The sequence below is a fragment of the Cynara cardunculus genome, assembly GCF_001531365.2.
Source record: "Cynara cardunculus var. scolymus isolate 2C chromosome LG 7, CcrdV1, whole genome shotgun sequence".
NCBI lineage: Eukaryota > Viridiplantae > Streptophyta > Magnoliopsida > Asterales > Asteraceae > Cynara > Cynara cardunculus.
In genome coordinates, this window is record NC_037534.1 from 4,990,373 (window position 1) to 4,998,689 (window position 8,317).

The following is an 8,317-nucleotide window of genomic DNA, read 5'->3' on the forward strand; positions in this document are numbered from 1 at the left end:
GTTTGCATTTGATCGCTCCCCTATATAGATATATATAAAGGTTTTGTTTGAATTAGAAACATGTTATGTCTGTCTAAATCAGATATTGCAGACAAAGACGAAAAAGGAATATAAAACCACCCAACCAGACATGATGTGTAACTCAGTTAGTAAAGGGATGAGATGACTTTATCCAAATATAAGATATATTTCAGGTTCAAACAAGGGCCCCCTCGCTAGCCTCAGCTATTGAGTGAGCAAAAAAAAATGTTCTCTCATGTTGGTGTTCTTGGAGGCAAGTTCTGTTTTAGCCGATTGAAGTTGTCGATAATCAATTTTTTCCCCAAAAAAATAAATAACAACGAAAAAGATGGGAAAGTATAATAACTAAATAAGAATTTAACGGTAATGGTTTTTAAAATTGTTGGAAAACATCTGTTAGATTATATCAGATATTAGATTTTGAACTAGTAGATAAAATGACGTTTCTCTTTTTTTTTTGTCTGAAAAATCGTACCTATTTAGATGGATTTGCTCGACGATGATTAATATAAATGGTTAAAATCTTTATCTAAATAGAAAATATTTCTTTATTAATATTCTGGTTGTTTACTCTCATAATGTATCGAGATGTAAATACTTATTGTCAATCGAAAATAAGGACTTAATGAATAAGAACCCGGCCTAAGTCATGATGAGCCCACCAACTTCTTGGCAAAACGCCTACGATTTAAAACCATGTCAAGATCATATTTTTTTCGTTTTTTTAAAAAGTCGAATTTTACGTCGTATTAGTAGGTTTCAGATATTATTTTAAATTTAAATGTCTTTATTAGCTAGTTTTATAAATTTGAGCGGGATTCTTTTGAGAATCCTTTATATCTTGAAATTTTTGATAACCAGTGTATCATGTGCTATTTTATAAGATTTTGTTTTTCATGTATGCCTAGAATTTAATGTAGCAAGTAACATATATTTATTTCACAACATGTTTGTTTTATATGTATTCGGTTCATAATTGGTTTTATACTATACTTAAATTGAAAAAAAATCATATAAATTAAAATCATAAAGTACTTCTTACAAATCTCACAAGTTTTTAATGGGCTTATTGTATTTTTTATATTTTTGGGCCTAAGACCCACATAAAAGATTTATTACTTTATCTAAATTTTACAATTTTTTTTAATTAACTTGGCTTGGATATTCAACCCGTTATGCGAGCCGACTAATCCCTGGACGACCACCTGCTTTGCAGATAGCCCGAAGTCATCGCATTTGAACCTCCGTGGCCACAAGGGGATTTTTATTTCTCCTTGGATTTGAACCTAGGACCTCCTGGTACTTTTGACATTTGAAGTCAAGCTCAAACCAATCAGGCACCACCCTTGTGGTTCAAGATATATTCTTTTTACATGAAAGTATGTGGAATTTTGATAAAAATAAAACAACTGTGCGTTAAAAAAAGTACGCGATGACATCACGAGACTGATATACGTTAAGAGCGAAGCGATCGAAAAAAAAAACAAATATTTATTTTATAATTGTTCGTTTTGTCATCTGGTAATAAATATATCTAAGAAGTGAAACCGACATTCAGTACAATCAACTGTTAGAAGTGACTTTTAGTTGGCATGACCTCAACGATGGGCTCACCACCAAGGTTTTTGGTGAAGATGCTTAGAGATTGTTAAAAAACTGACATTTTCTTTAATCATGGTGTTTAACTGTAATTGTTGGAAGTAAAAACTGTTAAAATATCGGTTAAAAAGTATACTTAAATAAAAACTAATTTCGACGAGTATATACTGTTAATTTATTAATAATTTATATACTTAACGAATTAACATAAAGATAATATGCATCAACTCTTAACGAATTTTGTTTTATTTTATATTTAATGTAACGATGATTTTTTTTCCAATCGATATAACAAACATTCAATTTTTTAATTCGTACTTACTTAACTTGAAAACAGCGTCTTACGTGTTATCAACTGATTTTGATGTACTTTGCCTTGTATCAATTATTTAGAATATAAACTGACATATTAACATTCACGTACGTAATTGTTATTAAATCAATTGTTCACGAAACAAAAAAGTGTATGAAATAAATTTTCTTCGAATGTTTCTTGTACATGAGGAAAAAAAAAATCAACATTACACTAAGGGGCAGTTTACCTAAATGTTTACCAGGTAATCGCTTACCATTAGGAGTCAACACTGTTATTTATTTTACCGGATAAAATTGAAGTACATCTAAATGGTATTGTATACAACAATATACCCGGTAAGCGCTTACCTGGGTAAGATTCGTTACTCTTACTTATCGAGTAAGACTCTTCATCTTTATCATTGCTCTTACTTGGAATTTTTTTTTACCATTGTCATGTTCATCCGGTAAAGAAAATTTCCCAGTAAGCACTTACCGGGTAAACGTTTAGTAAACGCCCCCTAAATACAGATAAGTTAAACTTTATTGCAGTTTGATACATTTTGAACTTAAAGTGTTACATAATTTTTTTAATCAAACAATTTAAAAGTTTGTAGGTATTTGATTAGAATAACATATAGAGAACCTGACATATAGAGGTGGTAAAAAGTCTGTCACGAACAAGAACAAGTCGGGCCCAAATGGGTCACGGGCCTTAGAAGTTGGTTTGTTACAGAACGACCATTCGGAGTCCCGATCCAAAATTCTAGGACCGAGCCCAGGTTTTTATAGAATAATCTTTTTACACAATAATGTGCTACAAATATTTGTAATTGTGATTTTTTTAAATTGGGCATTGAAATAAAATTTGAATTTTTTTTTTTTGAAAAACTTAAACGAATGCTCATATTATAATTTGTAAAAACTCTAAAATTTAATCTGGATTAGACCTTAAAACCTAGAAAACCCTTAATTGGACCGGGATTGCTAGACTGTAACTGATCTTAACTGGTCTCGAGTTAGGTTAGACTGAATTTGGCCTTTTCTATCGGTGACGTGACATGTGCTTAAGTTATTGACAACAATTTGGTCCATCGATTTGGACTAAAGGCCCATCGATTTTTTTGTGTGGATATATAAATTAAGATATGATATTCTCTTTGTTCTAAAATAAATGTTCATAATAAAAAAAGCAGTACAATTTTTTTTTGATTAACCTGAATATCCAACCTGCTATGCGAGCCGACTAATCCCATGACGACCACCTGCTTTGCAGATAGCCCGGAGTCACCGCATTTGAACCTCCGTGACCACAAGGGGATTTTTATWYCTCCTTGGATTTGAACCTATGACCTCCTGGTACTTTTGACCTTTGGAGCAGACAGAACAATTTTAAAAACATATAGTTATTACACTTTAATTTACAAAAAAACAATTTTACTCTAGAAACTTTCTTCATCTCATAATTAATGATATAATGGAAAAATAGATATTTAATTTTTAAAAGTTGATACTTATTTTGAAGCAAACTAAAATAGTAATATTGACACTTATTTTAGGACAGAAAGGGTATTCATTTCCATGATTTTTCCTTTTTAATTTATATTTGAAAAGAGAAACAATTATTTATTTTCTAAATTCTCGTATTTTTTATTTTATAACAAAAATCATAGTATTATACATATTTTTTGTATCCAGAGTGTAACAGTTTGTTCAAACACTGAATCCCATAATATGTAACAGTTGTTTTTTATATTTTCACGCAAAACGATGGTTATACAAAGAAAACGTATAACATGATAGTTTCAAATGTCGGTCACTTGTTGAATTAGTATTTTGATGATGTAATTTCCGATGTAAAATAAGGGGATTGATGAACAAATGATTCATTTCGATGTTCAAAATTTATATTCAACGTGTTTATGCAACAACAAAAAAACCGACACGTCTTTTTTGTTACCGAGTTCAGGGTTTCTAAACGAAATAATTGATTGTTGCTTCTTTTTATGAACATGTGCTATTATCAACCATTTAAAGAATGAACTAACTCGTTAGGAGTTCTATAGGTCGCCTTCCTCCGACCCCGCTAAAACGTTTAGTAGCATAGAAGTTCCCACACGAAAAAAGTATCGGTGACAGAGACAAAAAACTGCATTCTAAATTACGTTATGTCAGCTAATTTTTTTTTGATAAAAATAGATTAATTTTCTGAAGGTGACACATACCTTTCATTTTGCTCGGTGTTCCGTTGCTTTTGATCATCGAATTTTAGCCGATGGTTTAAACTTTATATGAACATTTTTGTTATGAAAAACATTGTTATAAATTAGGTGTGTTTTGATGTCTGTCTTGTTGACATTAGAGAATATTATGTATGAATGTATCTGATTTTCATTTAATAAAATTACGATATATGATTATATTAGGATAAATTGCATTAAAAAGTAATGTATTTTAACTTGATTCTTATTTTGGGTAACGTACTTTCAAAACTTTCATTTTGGTATCTAAAATGTAAAGTTTGAACATTTAAGTACCTGGGTTACCGATTGAAGACTAAAAATTTTAGATTAGAAAAAATTCATGTCATTAACCTCGTCAGCAAATAAAACTGAGTTGGATACTACATCACTCGCTACATCAACATGATAACCGATTAATGCTTCAACCGATTACCCGAGTATTTAAATGTTTAAAAATTATATCAATCTTATAAAAAAAAAACTTGTCGTATTTGTCCCTTGCGAAAAATGAACAGGGAAGTGTGCAAAAATTAAATTGAAAATCAAATTACGACGGTAAATAAGACATGTATTATTGTAGTTAATTAGATGATTTTATAGAAAATGTGATTAAGGGGCCGTGTACTAAACGCTTACCAAGTAAGTACTTACATGGTAATTTTCTTTACCGGATGAACATGGCAAGGGACAATAATCTTACCCGGTAAGAGCGATGATAAGAATGGGGAGTCTTACCCGGTAAGTGAATGTGATGACTCTTACCCGGATAAGCGCTTACCAGATAAATTGTTGCATAAGATACGGTTTGATGTATTATAATCTTACCCAATAAAATAAATTATAGTATTGATTCTTAATGATAAGCGCTTAGAAGTTTATGGAATATTAATTTATAAGCATGGTCATGAAAAAGGTTTGAATTCAAACACTTTTTAGAGAATCCAATTCAATGGATTTATTTAAAAAACCAATTTTTAATTTTAAGCAAAACTAAAAGGTATTCGTATAATACAACGAAATACATATTTATTTTAATGTTTTGTTTTATTTTTTTTGTCTTTGTTGATATAATACGGTTTATGTAGTTTTGAGAAATATAATGTTTTTACTTTTGAATAAAAATAAATTTGAAGACATCATAATTTTTTTTAAATATATCGATATTAATATCAAATTAACTATTTAAAAGTTCTTATTTTTTATATAATTTTTTTATTATAATTTAATTTATGTCAAACAGTGAAGTAAGTTATTTCTGGCTTAACAATACAAATTTTACAAAGATAATGATTTTGTTAAAGCTCGATAATTATCTTAATTATATTTAATATTTTAAAATGAGATGTTTATCATTTATTTGATTATGTTTATCCGCAGTTAGTTACACGAATTCAAACATGAAGTTTTAATAAGTTGTACTTATGCATAATTTATTTATAATCTTGAATTTTAAGTAATAAACATCAATATACAGTACTTCATACATAAAAAATGGGTTTAAGAGTTTTTGTCAAATGATTAATAATATAATATAGATTGGATAGTTGAAAATTTGTTTGAATGAGTTTTTTTTTTTGTCATTTTTATGAATAATTTAAAAAGCTAATCTACATAATTAGTTATGATCGTACACATACAGTTTTTGGAAATCTGTACTTTATTACATGTCAAATTTCAAAATACTCAGTTCTACAAACTCTTTTATTTTAACTGGGTTTCGGTTCTGTAATTAAAAAACTGTAAATGAGTTTTCAGATCATACACTCCATTCTCTCTACATTTTGCTTAGTGATAAAAGAAGGTTTCTGGTTTAATCATATAAGATAGATTAGTAGTATCAGAACTCAAGAACTTTCATTATTGTATCTGTTTTTTATTGTGATCGATCCACAACATTCTTGCTCAGAAATGTCTATATCAGCTTTAAACTGTTTTAATTTGATATTATATTTGTTTTTAAATGTAATTTGTTTTGGTCCAATTTTCATTTAACTAACGTTCTAAATAGAATTTTATTATAAAATATAGTTTTTAAATTGACATACAACATTGTTTAATGGACCTTTTTAAATTGACAGAATAAATATCTTATTTTAAATATAAAAAGTTTAAAATATAATTAGGATAATTATTGAGTTCTAACAAAATATTATATTTATAAAAAATTATATTATTGTTAAACCCAAAAAAATAAATTATTTTGCTAGTAGACATAAATTAAGTTATAACAAAAAATTGAATTAAAGAAATTGTACAAAAAATGAGAACTTTTAAATAGTTAATTTGATATTAATATCGATATATTTTTTTCAAATTTTTATATCTTCAAATATATTTTTATTCAAAAGTAAAAACATTATTTTTATTAAAACTATATAAACCGTGCTATATCAATAGAAATAAAAAATAAAACGAAACATTAAAGTGAAGATTTATCTCGCTGCTTTGTACGAGTACCATTCTAGTTCTTAAAAAAGTGTCAAAGGAGATCGAAGTCGTATTTGGAACTCTACAAAATGAGCATTAAATTCAATTAAAATTCGTAAAACATTAAAGAAAAAGGTTCAAAAGTTAATAAATGTTTAAACTTATAAACATAATTAAATTTTGGTCTTCAATTTTAAAAATATTATTACAGAAATAAATTTTACTACAAAAGGCGTACTGAAAATCCACCGGTAGCATCTCTGGATCTTTCTAGACAAATTGATCGACAACACCACCTTGTTGCCAATAATTGAGCCCAAAAGTTGATGAAAGATAAAGTGTTAGGCGTCGTTTTGTTTATTTAGTATTGGCTTTCGTAAGGACACGTTATATATTCAAGATAAACATGAAAGTCTACGTTTAAGTTATATATCTGTTCAAGATATTCCGCTGTGTATCTATTTATTAAAATATCGTGCTGAATACTGAATATTTCATGTTATGATTTAGAATAAGCCATGAGATACCATATCCATGTTAGAATTTGGGAATATGACATCTGTAATTTATCATTTTATACTGTTTTCTTTAAACACGTCTATCAACGACAAAAACTTAGAAGGGTAGACATTTTCACCTGGTAGCCCCGTCCTGGTTCCATCATGTCACATCGTCCCATCCCCACCCCGTCACCTCCCTTTATGTCGCTCTATCCCTACCCCTCCCAGTACCCCCAACATCGTTCCCTCTATAGCGACCCTTGTTACTCTTCCCTTTGCATGGAATAAATATCTGTTTTGCCCCTCTATATTCCATCGATCACATGGAGACATATTATTATATTATTTATTATAAATTTCAATTAACTGGGTTTTATTCTTTTAACTGAATAAAATGATTGTGTTTTCACATAATTGATAGACAAAAGACGTAGATTTGAAGATATAAGATTTTTATTCATTGCCTGTTGTCAAGGAGATCTCTTCACAAGGTCGTGTATGACCTTAATTCTCAGACTAAGGGGCTGTTTACCAAACGCTTACCCGGGTAAGCGCTTACCAAGTCACGTTACCTTACCGGGTGAATATGATAAGGACCAAGAGTCTTACCAGGTAAGAGAGAGACAAGGACCGAGAGTCTTATCCGGTAAGCGAGGGAGACAAGGACCGAGAGTCTTACCCTGTAAGCGAGGGAGACAAGGACCGAGAGTCTTACCCGGTAAGCGAGGGAGACGACTCTTTCCATGATAAGCGCTTACTGGGTAAATTGTTGCATACGATGTCGTTTTGGTGGACTAAAGTCTTACCCGGTAAGTAAGTGGTAGTGTTAAATTTTACCGGTAAACGCTTACCAGGTAAGTGTTTGGTAAACAACCACTAAGTCAACCAAACTACAAGAATACTCAATAAGCTGAGCAAACAATAATGTTAAAGAGAGTGGGAGAAAACAATGGTTGTATTACTCAAGTCGTGAAAGCACGAAGTGTGATTTACAAATCAGAGACTATCTCTATTTATATTACTCTATGGATTTCTTTAGACCGTTGTCTTGTACTATTCTACTAGATATTTACATGGAATGTTCCAGTACACGAACTCTAAACATGTCTCGATCCTTCTAGAACTTGCTTATCCTTTCTTGATCCTTTTCGGATTCTTCTTGATCATTCTCCTAGAACAACCTTCAAGCAAGACGTGACACTATGACAATCCTGATCCGGACCCCACCCCACC